The 14,211-nt window shown below is 45.6% G+C and overlaps 1 protein-coding gene across 1 annotated transcript in view; it reads right to left on the bottom strand.

Moving 5' to 3' along the window:
- The window catches only part of pik3c2b (phosphatidylinositol-4-phosphate 3-kinase, catalytic subunit type 2 beta), a 69,504-nt gene extending 68,874 nt beyond the window's left edge, over positions 1–630 (bottom strand). Inside the window, exon 1 of the mRNA XM_084168000.1 lies at positions 433–630. The gene's annotated coding sequence lies outside the window, so the exon portion shown is untranslated. The remainder of the gene's footprint in view (positions 1–432) is intronic.
- Between the last annotated feature and the right edge of the window lie 13,581 nt (positions 631–14,211).

Below are 14,211 nucleotides of genomic sequence, written 5' to 3'. Positions count from 1 at the left end.
ACAATGCCACAACAAATGGTTTACTGGTGCAACCACGACGTGGTTGGTTAACGTTACACTGTAGCGCCTATCTAACTTGTCACACTGTTAGAAATGTAACCATGGCATGCCAGAGGTTTGATTAGGCTACATTGTAACACAATATATAAAGCGATAGCCTATTCTGAATACTGATTTGTTACCCACATTCTGGGCCTATTTCTTATTCTCAGATAATTAGAATAGTATAAAATAGACGTGGGCTACAGTGCCTCGGTCTGCCACGGAACAGCGTCACTATGTTCAGGCAACCAGCAATAGCGCAATCGATATTTTACTGCAAGTAGACACGAGCGAGCTACCAACTTCACTGCTCACCAACTTAATTTGAAATGCAACAAAACACAATATCCATCTGTGTGGATTATTAATTCATGGTGAAAAAACCCCTACCTGCTTTAGCTTTATGGCCGCCAACGAGCTGGGTGCCATAATTTCCGAATTATTCTGCTTCAGGCTGCTCAAATATTGATTCCAAATATTGTTGATTCCAAACTGTATCCAACAATTTCCGGTGTCTGATATTGCCGATATATCACGCATTAACGTGATTAAGTCGAAAATCCGTACCGCGTCCCTAATTGTTGAACAATACAGCCAGCCCCTCTCGCCAATATAAACCGGTTATTTAGCGTTTTTTTGGTTTTGCTGATCTGCTGCTCATCGCCTTCTCATCGGCGTGTGTGGGGCCGGAGGGGCGCGTAAGAATAACTTGGAGAAACGTGACCTCTGGCGGACAGTTTATGTAACAATGCCCTCTTTGTTTGTTTCTATGTTGCCTGATTTAGAAGGGCGCAATTGCGGGAGGCAATTCGGGGCGTTCCTGCAAGTGGGCATTCCCGCCTGTCAGGCACTGTTTTCCCGCAGTTCCGTTAACGATGGCGAGGGCAGGTGTTCAACAGGCGGGAGCAAAGGACACTGCTAGTTTAGACAGCTAGTCGGGTACACAGCAGGCGGGAGGGACACTGTGCGCTTGCTAGCTAACTAGCACACAGTGTTGCAAGCTAGCTAGTTAGCTAGCACACGGTGTCGACCCAGCCTCCCGCCTGCTGTGCTAGCATGAGGTGGGGGGCGACCGGTAGACAGTGTCCTTCACCCCGCCTGTTCACGACGGTGAGGGCAGGTGTTTGGAGCGAAAGACACTAGCTAGCAAGGAGGTTTACGGGGCGGTACGAAAAAGCTCAAATAATACTTTTATTTCCCTTTTGACCCACATTCAAAAGTGTCACAAGCATGAAGATGTTGTGCTCAAGGGGTGGGCATTCATGCAGGAACCAATTGGGTGCTCGAGGGGGGGGGGGGGGGGGGTTCATGCAGGAACCAATGGGATGCTCTAGGGGGGCGTTCCTGCAGATGCAGGAATGGCCACATGCAGGAAGGCCCCGAATTGTGGGCTGCAGTTGCACACTATTGGCCTGACTACATTTACATTTTAGTCATTTAGCAGACGCTCTTATCCAGAGCGACTTACAGTTAGTGAGTACATACATTTTTTCATACTGGCCCCCCGTGGGAATCGAACCCACAACCCTGGCGATGCAAACGCCATACTATACCAACTGAGCTACACAACTTGCCTTGTGTTCTCACACATAAATGATTAACAGTGACTGTTGCTGAGCAAACCTAGAAAGAGAAAGTTAGCACATCCTTTGAGAGCCCATTAGCCCATTTACTCGCCTTAGCTGTGCTCATCAGTCCCAAGTAACATTCCTAAATAGGTAGCTTAGGCCTATGTCAGTAAAGATAGTCACATAAAACCGACCAATGTTGATTCTGTTTACACAACATTTACAAAGTGTGCACAAAAGTGATCAGTACTCTATTCTTATGCATACATTACAAGCCTGCTACAGGAGTCCTACCTTTATTGTCTCTCTCAGCTGGCTGTGCAGTAGTGTATCCCTGCATCTTGCACTGTTAGCAGACAACCATCAGATCAATGTCAAAGTAAACCTCTGGCCACAATATGTCATATCAATCCAGCAAAATTAAAGGACTGATGAGGATGAAAAAACTAATAAGGACAAAGCTTGAATGCAATGTGGCAAAATGCTGGTATTACAGTGGAGTTTGCATGACATGACCCAGTCACCATCTGTTATGAGTAGGCATTACAATTGAGAATAGAGAACACTATACAGTAGGAACTGAATAGATTTATGTATGTATTGTATGGGTTCTGTAGTGAGCACATTTATCTTGAAGTCATTATATCTTTCCATAAAAATATTCCATGAATATGAAATGAAGCAATCAGTTCTAGAAAAAATCTAATACAGACAGGCACAGGTGTGATGAGATGAGTCCACAGGGAATCTCTCTCTCTCTCTCTCTCTCTCTCTCTCTCTCTCTCTCTCTCTCTCTCTCTCTCTCTCTCTCTCTCTCTCTCTCTCTCTCTCTCTCTCTCTCTCTCTCTCTCTCTCTCTCTCTCTCTCTCTCTCTCTCTCTCTCTCTCTCAGTCTCTCAGTCTCTCTCCCTCCCTATCTCCTCCCTCCCTATCTCCTCCCTCCCCCTCTCTCAGCTGGCTGTGCAGTACTGTTGTCAGCCAGTGCTGATAGGGAGTCACCATGGTTTTAAACAGGAGGACAGCAGTAACACTGTGTGGTCATGTTTGTTAGTACATGTGCTGACCTTTCACTAGGGGTCCTGATCAATGATGAATATAAACCCTGGATTGCTGATGCTATGTATTGGCAAAGATTATGGATATACTGGCAAGATACATGTCTCTCCGCCCTAACAATGGGGAGTCGTTGTCCACAAAACAACGTCTAGCTCCCAGCTAGCTCCCGGCTGTCCTTTGTTTGGATTGGTGGCACATCACATTATTGTAATCCATTTTTGAATATTTGATGATGGTTGTTGACGTAAACCGCCTATACTCATTGCGGAGAGAAGCTATGCTAGCTACTAGCCTCATGCCATGAAAATGCATAGCCATCTCGAGACAACTCCGATATTAAGTGTTTTTTCTCAAAATTGCCGGGATGTCACGTGTCCTACTTATATCAGTACACTGGTAACAACTTAAGCATTACGAAACTTTTATTCGATCAAATAAACCTACAGTATTTCAATAAAATGTTTCAAGGACAAATTAACATGTATTTAAGTATTTTGATGTTGTAGTGGGGACAGTAACATTAGTAGTCTCCAAAAAATACTTGAAGGAAAATGTGTATATATATTTTTTCCTTTTTTATTTTTATGTTTAGCTCAAATTATATAATTTAAAAGTATGCATTAAGGTGTCTGTAATAGAATAAATGTGTATAAAACGAATGTAGAAATTAATAAATGCATTTACAATGGAGGAGGAGTTCCAAGAGAGCTCCGAGATGGCTTCAATACAGCGCCCACTGTCAGTCATCCAAGGTTTATACAGTGAGGGAAAAAGGTATTTGATCCCCTGCTGATGTTGTACGTTTGCCCACTGACAAAGAAATGATCAGTCTATCATTTTAATGGTAGGTTTATTTGAACAGTGAGAGACAGAATAACAACAACAAAAATCCAGAAAAACACATGTCAAAAATGTTATCAATTGATTTGCATTTTAATGAGGGAAATAAGTATTTCACCCCTCTGCAAAACATGACTTAGTACTTGGTGGCAAAACCCTTGTTGGCAATCATAGAGGTCAGACGTTTCTTGTAGTTGGCCACCAGGTTTGCACACATCTCAGGAGGGATTTTGTCCCACTCCTCTTTGCAGATCTTCTCCAAGTCATTAAGGTTTCGAGGCTGACGTTTGGCAACTCAAACCTTCAGCTCCTTCCACAGATTTTCTTTGGGATTAAGGTCTGGAGACTGGCTAGGCCACTCCAGGACCTTAATGTGCTTCTTCTTGAGCCACTCCTTTGTTGCCTTGGCCGTGTGTTTTGGGTCATTGTCATGCTGGAATACCCATCCACGACCCGTTTTCAATGCCCTGGCTGAGGGAAGGAGGTTCTCACCCAAGATTTGATGGTACATGGCCCCGTCCATCGTCCCTTTGTTGCGGTGAAGTTGTCCTGTCCCCTTAGCAGAAAAACACCCCCAAAGCATAATGTTTCCACCTCCATGTTTGACGGTGGGGATGGTGTTCTTGGGGTCATAGGCAGCATTCCTCCTCCTCCAAACACGGCGAGTTGAGTCTCATCTGACCACAACACTTTCACCCAGTTCTCCTCTGAATCATTCAGATGTTCATTGGCAAACTTCAGACGGGCCTGTATATGTGCTTTCTTGAGCAGGGGGACCTTGCGGGCGCTGCAGGATTTCAGTCCTTCACAGCGTAGTGTTACCAATTGTTTTCTTGGTGACTATGGTCCCAGCTGCCTTGAGATCATTGACAAGATCCTCCCGTGTAGTTCTGGGCTGATTCCTCACCGTTCTCATGATCATTGCAACTCCACGAGGTGAGATCTTGCATGGAGCCCCAGGCCGAGGGAGATTGACAGTTCTTTTGTGTTTCTTCCATTTGCGAATAATCGCACCAACTGTTGTCACCTTCTCACCAAGCTGCTTGGCGATGGTCTTGTAGCCCATTCCAGCCTTGTGTAGGTCTACAATCTTGTCCCTGACATCCTTGGAGAGCTCTTTGGTCTTGGCCATGGTGGAGAGTTTGGAATCTGATTGATTGATTGCTTCTGTGGACAGGTGTCTTTTATACAGGTAACAAACTGAGATTAGGAGCACTCCCTTTAAGAGTGTGCTCCTAATCTCAGCTCGTGACCTGTATAAAAGACACCTGGGAGCCAGAAATCTTTCTGATTGAGACAGGGTCAAATACTTATTTCCCTTATTAAAATGCAAATCAATTTATAACATTTTTGACATGCGTTTTCTGAATTTTTTTGTTGTTATTCTGTCTCTCACTGTTCAAATAAGCCTACCATTAAAATTATAGACGGATCATTTCTTTGTCAGTGGGCAAACGTACAAAATCAGCAGGGGATCAAATACTTTTTTCCCTCACTGTACACATCACTGGTCCTGATTCTGGCCTATGGCCATGTGTGCAGCTGTGGTTAGCAGAGCTGATGTTGTCTCATTCTGACATTACATCAAATCACGCAATAAAAGCTTGGTTATTATGGATTTGACAAGAAATATGTTTTTCTAAAAAAGGCTTATTTGTTGTCTCCTTGTCAATACATTATGTGGCTAATTACTTTTATAACAAACAATTATCTATGACACATAAGAGAATGGTAGACACAGACAGCTGAGTACTGCCTAAAACAGGGATCATCAACTAGATTCAGCCGCGGGCCGATTTTTTCTTGAGCGGATGTAATTTGTAGACTGCAAATTGACCGCAAGAAGCCCAAACAGTTATAATGTGTGACTAAAACATAATCATTTCAAACCTCTATTATGCGTGGGAATACTTGTGAACAGATTTCTTAAATTAAAATAACTTGGAGCTGATTTCCTGGTGTTTATTTTTTACTGTCTTTTATGCCCAACATTCTTTTACATTGAGATTTGTGTGTATTGTTGTGAATTGTTAGATACTACTGTACTGCTGGAGATAGGAACACAAGCATTTCGCTACACCCGCAAGAACATCTGCTAAATATGTGTATGTGACCAATACAATTTGATTTGATTTGATTGAAACAATGAAAATTATACACAAATGTATTTTTAAACTTTGTTATTAGATTTTTATGCTCATAAAACCACACAGCCAGCGGGTCGCCAGTTGGGGAACCCTGGCCTAAAATGTATGACATCATTAATGGTTGGCAAATTATTTCCTGCATTTACACTTTAGGACCAGTAGGTGGCAGAAGAGGATAGTTCCTCTTTCCCTCACAAACAAAGGCAGTGCGCTGTGTCTCCTCTCTGCAGTTAGAGGTCTTCTGACCTGCTGTATCCATGGCGTTCCTTGGCTGATGACCAAGCCCAAGGCTGACTAGTGGATAATAATCACACAGCTGCAAACAGTGACTGTTATCTGGAGACTTACTGTATGTACCATAGACTACAATTTGCATACTGCCCCAACAGATCCACAGACGACAAAATCGCTGTTACACCCTATCCCACCTGGACAAGAGGAATAGCTATGTGAGAATGCTGTTTATCGACTACAGCTCAGCTTTCAACACCATAGTGCCCTCCAAGCTCGTCACTAAGATTAGAGCCTTGGGTCTGAACTCCTCCCTGTGCAACTGGGTCCTAGATTTGTAGGCAACAACATCTCCTCAACACAGGGGCCCCCCAGGGGGGTGTGTTCAGCCCCCTCCTATACTCCCTATTCACCCATGAATGTGTGGCCACGCACGACTCCAACTCAATCATCAAGTTTGCTGACGACACCACAGTGGTAGGCTTGATTACCAACAATGATGAGACAGCCTACAGGGAGGAGGTTAGAGCCCTTGCGGAGTGGTGCCAGGAAAATAAACTCTCCGTCAACATCATTTTGAGCATTCTGTCGGTTTAAATCACTGCGTGGTACGGCAACTGCACCGCCCTGCATGGCTCTCCAGAGGATGGTGCGGTCTGCTCATAGCATCACCGGTGGCATGCTGCCTGCTCTCCAGGACATTTACAGCCCTCGGTGTCAAAGGAAGGCCAAAAAGATCATTAAGGACCTCCGTCACCCATGCCACGGACTTTTCACTCGGCTACAGTCCGACAGACGGAGACAGTACAGGTGCATCAAAGCTAAGACCGAGAAACTAAAAAACAGCTTCTATTACCAGACCATCAGACTGTTGAACAGCTTCTATTACCAGACCATCAGACTGTTGAACAGCTTCTATTACCAGGCCTTCAGACTGTTGAACAGCTTCTATTACCAGACCATCAGACTGTTGAACAGCTTCTATTACCAGACCATCAGACTGTTGAACAGCTTCTATTACCAGACCATCAGACTGTTGAACAGCTTCTATTACCAGACCATCAGACTGTTGAACAGCTTCTATTACCAGACCATCAGACTGTTGAACAGCTTCTATTACCAGACCATCAGACTGTTGAACAGCTTCTATTACCAGGCCATCAGACTGTTGAACAGCTTCTATTACCAGGCCATCAGACTGTTGAACAGCTTCTATTACCAGACCATCAGACTGTTGAACAGCTTCTATTACCAGACCATCAGACTGTTGAACAGCTTCTATTACCAGACCATCAGACTGTTGAACAGCTTCTATTACCAGGCCATCAGACTGTTGAACAGCTTCTATTACCAGACCATCAGACTGTTGAACAGCTTCTATTACCAGACCATCAGACTGTTGAACAGCTTCTATTACCAGACCATCAGACTGTTGAACAGCTTCTATTACCAGACCATCAGACTGTTGAACAGCTTCTATTACCAGACCATCAGACTGTTGAACAGCTTCTATTACCAGACCATCAGACTGTTGAACAGCTTCTATTACCAGACCATCAGACTGTTGAACAGCTTCTATTACCAGACCATCAGACTGTTGAACAGCTTCTATTACCAGACCATCAGACTGTTGAACAGCTTCTATTACCAGGCCATCAGACTGTTGAACAGCTTCTATTACCAGGCCATCAGACTGTTGAACAGCTAATAATAAAAGTAATAATAGATACACAATGAGTAACGATAACTTGGCTATATACACGGGGTACCAGTACCGAGTCTATGTGCAGGGGTACGAGGTAATTGAGGTACATATGTACATATAACTAGGAATAAAGTGACAAATAGTAAACAGTACCAGCAGTTTATGTGATGAGTCAAAATAGTTACTGCAAAAAGGGTCAATGCATATAGTCCGGATAGCTATTTGGTTGACTATTTAACTAACTATTTAGCAGTCTTATGGCTTGGGGGTAGAAGCTGTTCAGGGTCCTGTTGGTTCCAGACTTGGTGCATCGGTACCACTTGCCGTGCAGTAGCAGAGAGAACAGTATGACTTGGGTGTCGGGAGTCTTTGACCATTTTTGGAGCCTTCCTCTGACATTATTACTTTAGTGCCTTTTTGCATACAAGATGCATGTTTTGAAATTCTGTCATTTAGGAGTCACTACAATGTTGTTGATCCATCCTCAGTTTTCACCCATCACAGCCATCGAACTCCGTAGCTGTTTTAACATCACCAATGTTCTCATGGTAACATCCCTGAGCAGTTCATTCCTGTCCTGCAGCTACGTTTAGAAGAAAAACTGTATCTTTGTTGTGTCTGGGTGTTTTAATACATACAGTAATCCACAGCATAATTATTAGCTTGACCATGCTTAAAGAGATATTCAATGTCTGATTTGTTATTGTTACCCATCTACCAATCACTTCTAGATTAGGATTTGTGCATATTAATCTCTGTTTGTATTTTTGAACTTTCATCACATATTTAGCGCATTTATATAATATTTCTATATTTATCACATAGGGTATCACCACTATGTCAGCGTTATGGCCGTTCAGCATGTAGAATGTCCTTTAGCTACAGTACTAACCATTTGAAAGCAGAGGTACTGTAAGAACTTCCATTGAGCAGTAAAATGGTAACCAAAAGGAGTCAAATCTTCAAAAGGAAACATGTACAGTAGATACAGTATACTTTTATGTATGTGTCTTCTTAGTCCTCTACACATGCATCTGAAAGACAGAACTGGGTGTGTAGAGCAAAGCCTATGGTAACATCTTCATTTAGTTGAGCTCCCTTTTTCAACATGTAGAGTTCACGTTCGAAGATTACAATAAGACCCCCAAATGCGCGCACACACACACACACACACACACACAGAGAGAGAGAGAGAGACATTTGCAAATATTTATATTTCGAGAAGCATGGGGGGGGTTGTAAACCACATCACTTATGGGGAGATAAGGAGACCACATACTGTTCTATAGCTACTGTACAGATGTTGGGGAAACCAGTGAGTAAAAGTAGGTTAACCGGTTAATGATGTCTTAAAATTCTGATCCAACAAAACTCCTCTCTGCCAGCTTTTCCTTTCACTCTCAATGTAGCCCACCCACGACCCACCCTCTCTATCTCTCCCTCTCCTCCCTCTCTCTATCAATCCCTCTCTCTATCGCTCCCTCTCCTCTCCCTCTCTATCTCTCCCCTTCTGTCTCTCTCTCATTACCAGTTCAACACCAACATAAAGCTCAGATAATAAAAGACTCGTTCTTCTGTGCCTCACTTTTTTCATCTGCGTTCAGCTGGATTTCTCCACGTGTGGATTTTCATATATAAGGTATTAAAAGATAGAAAGTAAAAGAGAAAGAGCGAGAAAGAGAGCAAGAGAGGGAGAGAGCGAAAGCGGGAGATAGATGAGAGAGAGAGAGAAATAGAGGGAGATGAAAGTGAGAGAGACAGAGAGAAATGTATTTTGGAACTTTTGTGAGTGTAATGTTTACTGTTACTTTTTTTATTGTTTATTTCACTTTTGTTTATTATCTATTTCACTTGCTTTGGCAATGTAAACATATGTTTCCCATGTCAATAAAGCCCCTTAAATTGAAATTGAATTGAGAGAGAGAGAGCGAGAGAGTGAGAGAGAGAGAGAGAGAGAGAGAGAGAGACCCATCCTTTGTGAGGGGTATCAAATTAATGACATGCCAAAGGCCTCCAGTAGCGAAAGCTTTTAGGGCTTAAAGCTCCACCAGGAACCCCCACCACCCACCACAGCCCCCCATGGCTGCCACCATAATCAAGAAAGGCAGATTTGGAATTCTTGAAAGATGGGGGGAGGATGGAGGGGAGGGGTAATTCTCTGTCTGCCCCCAGCCACCACTTACATGTTGTGTCAATGTCGGTTAGGCCATACAAAGTTAATTTACTGTTTAACGGATGCCCCGCTTCACATCCCCCCCACACGTTTTTTAAATTTAAAAAAAGTATTATTTTCGATGAAACGAACGATTCACTTTGCCATTGTAGTAACTGGGATTTGGTTTAATCACGGTGAATTGAATCATGTGAATCAAAACAATAATTTGTAAATTGCGAACAGTAATTTTAGGAAAAAAGATAAGCAGTAGCCTTCCTTTTGGATTATGTGGCAGCATAACTTGTTTTATAGATACTTCAAGTTGATTTGGGTAGTCAATTTATCGGACATTGCAACTCAATAGATGCTAGTTAGCCTGCAAAGTAAACACTTCTAAGGTAAGATAAATATGGCTAAACTAGAAAAGGTACATTTCCTGTCAAAAATGATTTGTATTTTAGTGTGATATGTGTTAACTGTAGAATTCAAGCTGAATATAAGCTATAGTGAGAATAGGTCTGATTACTGTAGTAGACTGCTATATATTTCAGCTAGCACATAAATTATTAAAAATGGCTGCCTCCCTGACCAGGAATCAAACTGTATTAACCATTATACTAGTCCCAAATCTCTAGGTAAGGTCGCTAGGTGTTGTACTAAGGTTGTTTAGTACTTTTGCAAGGGGTTCAAATCAAATACATTTTTTCTATATATTTTATTTTTATCAGCTCACTCGTCTCACTTTTAAAAAATGGAATCCGTTAAACAGTGAATCAACGTTGTATGTCCTTAGTGTAAAAATCTAAATATATAAATACATACAGTACCAGCCAAAGGTTTGGACACACCTACTCATTCCAGGGTTTTTCTTTATTTTTACTACTTTCTACATTGTAGAATAATAGTGAAGACATCAAAACTATGAAATAACACATGAAATCATGTAGTAACCATGAGCTCCTTGTATTTTGTATTGCCGGGATATTTCACCCATGTGCCTTGTTGTTTCCCAGTGCACCTGATTACGCAGTGGAGTGTTTGACGCATTGCTGCGTACTGCTGTGCCATCGGAATGAACCCTTTTATTCTATGATTTACCTTCCTGCGCCTGACTCCTTTCAAATCACTCGCCACAGAATCACACACCAAACATGGAGTCAGTAGGAGAAGAGCACATGCCTGGAGTCGTAGCACGGGTCCGGGAGCATTCTGCGATGTTAGCCAACTTGAGAGAAGCGATAGATCGGGTTCTCCAGGTCGTCCAACACCTGGAGAGGAGAGGACCCGACCCGTCGGGACCAGCTGAAAGACCGGATCCAGCCACCCACACCCCAGCTTCCACAGGGATTCATCTCTCCCGATCGAGGGATTATGACAGGACAGCTGCCTGCTGCCAGGGATTCCTCGTGCAGCTGGAGATCTACTTCTCGTCCATCAGCCCGGCTCCATCGGAGCGGGAGAAGGTGTCTGCCCTTGTCTCCTGCCTCTTGGGAAAGCCCTGGAGTGGGTCAACGCGGTCTGGCTTGAAGGAGGAGCCGCGTTGGACAACTACGGCTGGTCCAACTGAGGCAGGGGACGAGGACCGCGCAGGACTTTGCCCTGGAGTTTTGTACTCTAGTGGCTGGGTCCGGGTGGATCGACTGTTTCCGGTGCAGCCTGCGAGACGACGTCCAAAGGGAGCTAGCCTGCCGAGATACGATATTGACTGTCGACCAGCTGGTGGACATGGCCATCCGGTTGGACAACCTGCTAGCTGCAAGAGGATGTCCTGGAGGGGGCCTTCCCGTTTCACCCCCCCTCAACCTGGATTCAGTTCCGATGGAGCTGTGTGGTGCAGCAATCCGGGAGAACGGAGGATGACAGCTCCAGTGTCACTCTTGTGGCAGGAGAGGACATTCGGCTGCACGCTGTCATCAGGGTTCTTCCGGGTCTGGAGGCGGCAGGCAGTGCACTCTCGCGTCACCCCAAGTAGCGCAAACCCACACTCGTTCAGAGCCCTCTGCTGCGCACTGCACCATACACGTCACCTTCCCTGATTACACAGTAGTTTCCCATTGTAAGGCGCTGGTCGATTCAGGCGCAGCTGGAACTTTATGGACAGGTCGTTAGCGCATAGTCTAGGTATTCCATTGGTTCCCATATCCATTCCACTGCCCATCAAAGCACTTGACAGTCGACCATTAGGGTCAGGGTTTATTAGGGAAGATATAGCACCAGTCACGATGGTTACGCACGAGACCCATGGAGAGCAAGTTACCTTTTTTATTATTTTGTCCCCTGATTTTCCCTGTTGTGTTGGGTCTTCCCTGGTTAGCACTACACAGCCCCACCTTTTCATGGCCGCAGAGGGTTCTCACGGGGTGGTCGCGAGAGTGTCAGGGTAGGTGTCTAGCTGTTTTCGTTGGTGCAACCACGGTGGAAAGTCCAGACACTACCTCCACCGTGCGCATTACCCCTGAATACCTCAATTTGGCACACGCGTTTCCCAAAACGCAGGCGACCAAATTACCACCTCATCAGGTGGGGGATTGCGCGATAAACCTCTGGGTAGATGCTGTGCCTCCCAGGAGTCATGTACATGCCCTGTTGCAGGCTGAAACGGAGGCGATGGAGACATACATCTCCGAGTCCCTGCGCCAGGGGTTCATACGTCCCTCCACTTCGCCCGCATCCTCAAGTTTCTTTTTTGTGAAGAAGAAAGACGGAGGTCTGCGCCCCTGCATTGATTACCGAGCACTGAACAAGGGGACAATACATTATAGTTATCCTCTACCCCTCATTCTATCTGTAATCAAGTCAATGCATGGGGCGTGCTTCTTCACAAAATTTGATCTCCGGAGTACGTACAACCTGGTGCGTGTCCGAGAGGGGGACGAGTGGAAGAGAGCATTCAGCACAACCACGGTGCATTACGAATACCTGGTGATGCAGTACGGTTTGATGAATGCTCCATCCGTCTTCCAGTCCTTTGTGAACTAGGTGTTTCGGGAAATGCTTGGTCGCAGTGTAGTGGTCTACATCAATGACATTCTGGTGTTTTCCGCTACACGTGCCGAGCATGTGTCCCTGGTTCGCAAAGTGCTGGGCCGACTGTTGGAACATCACCTTTATGCCAAGGCAGAAAAGTGTCTGTTTTTCCAACAGTCCGTCTCCTTCCTCGGATACCGCATTACCACCTCAGGTGTGGAGATGGAGGGAGATCACATTTCAGCCGTGCATAATTGGCCGACTCCAATCACGGTAAAGGAGGTGCAGCGCTTTATTGGCTTTGTCAACTACTATCTGCAGCCGGCGGAGCAGAACTACGACGTTGGTGATCGGGAACTGTTGGCTGTTGTCCGAGACCTGACCGTATGGAGGCACTGGCTCGAGGGGGCGAGACACCCTTTTCTCGTCTGGACGGACCACTGTAATCTGGAGTACATCCGGGCAGCGAGGAGGCTGAACCCTTGCCAGGCCAGGTGGGCCCTATTCTTCACCCGGTTTGATTTTACACTGTCTTACATCGCGGGTACGAAGAACGTGAAGGCAGACACACTGTCACCGCTGTATGACACAGAGGAGAGGCCCACAGACAACACACCCATACTCCCGGCCTCCTGCATTGTGGCGCCGGTAGTGAGGTCGATGGACGCGGACATAGAGCGGGCATTACGCACAGAGCCATCTCCACCCAGCTGGGCTGCAGTACATGCCGTCTCTTGCCCATGACCGTCTGATCTATTGGGCACACACGTCCCCCTCCTCTGGTCACCCAGGTATCGGCCGTACAGTGCGCTGCCTGACCGGAAAGTACTGGTGGCCTACCTGTGAGGGTGTATGTCTCCTCCTGCTCGGTGTGCGCCCAGAGTAAGGCACCTAGGCACCTCCAAGCGGGTAAGTTACATCCCTTACCAGTTCCACAACGGCCATGGTCCCACTTGTGTATTGACTTTCATACTGATCTTCCCCTCTCTCAGGGTAACACCACCATCCTGGTCGTTGTGGACTGCTTTTCAAAAGCCTGCCGTCTCCTTCCTCTGCCTGGTCTCCCCACGGTCTGCTGCAGACTGCGGAGGCCCTGTTTACTCACGTCTTCCGGCACTACGGGGTGCCAGAGGACATAGTGTCTGACCGGGGTCCCCAGTTTACATCCAGGGTCTGGATGGCGTTCATGGAACGTCTGGTGGTCTCGGTCAGCCTGACCTCTGGGTTTCACCCCAAGTCTAATGGGCAGGTGGAATGGGTGAATCAAGATGTGGGTAGGTTCCTGCGGTCCTACTGCCAGGATTGGCCGGGGGAGTGGTCGGTGTTCTTGCCATGGGCCGAATATGCCCAGAACTCTCTCCGCCACTCCTACACTATCCTAACGCCATTTCAATGGGTTTTAGGTTATCAGCCGGTTCTGGCACCATGGCATCAGAGCAAGACTGAAACTCCTGCAGTGGATGACTGGTTTCAGTGCGCGGAGGAGACGTGGAATGCTGCT

Source organism: Coregonus lavaretus, assembly GCF_964263955.1.
Source record: "Coregonus lavaretus genome assembly, chromosome: 8".
Classification (NCBI taxonomy): Eukaryota; Metazoa; Chordata; class Actinopteri; order Salmoniformes; family Salmonidae; genus Coregonus; species Coregonus lavaretus.
The sequence above is the reverse complement of the archived record's forward strand: the minus strand, read 5'-3'. Positions and strand labels throughout refer to the sequence as shown.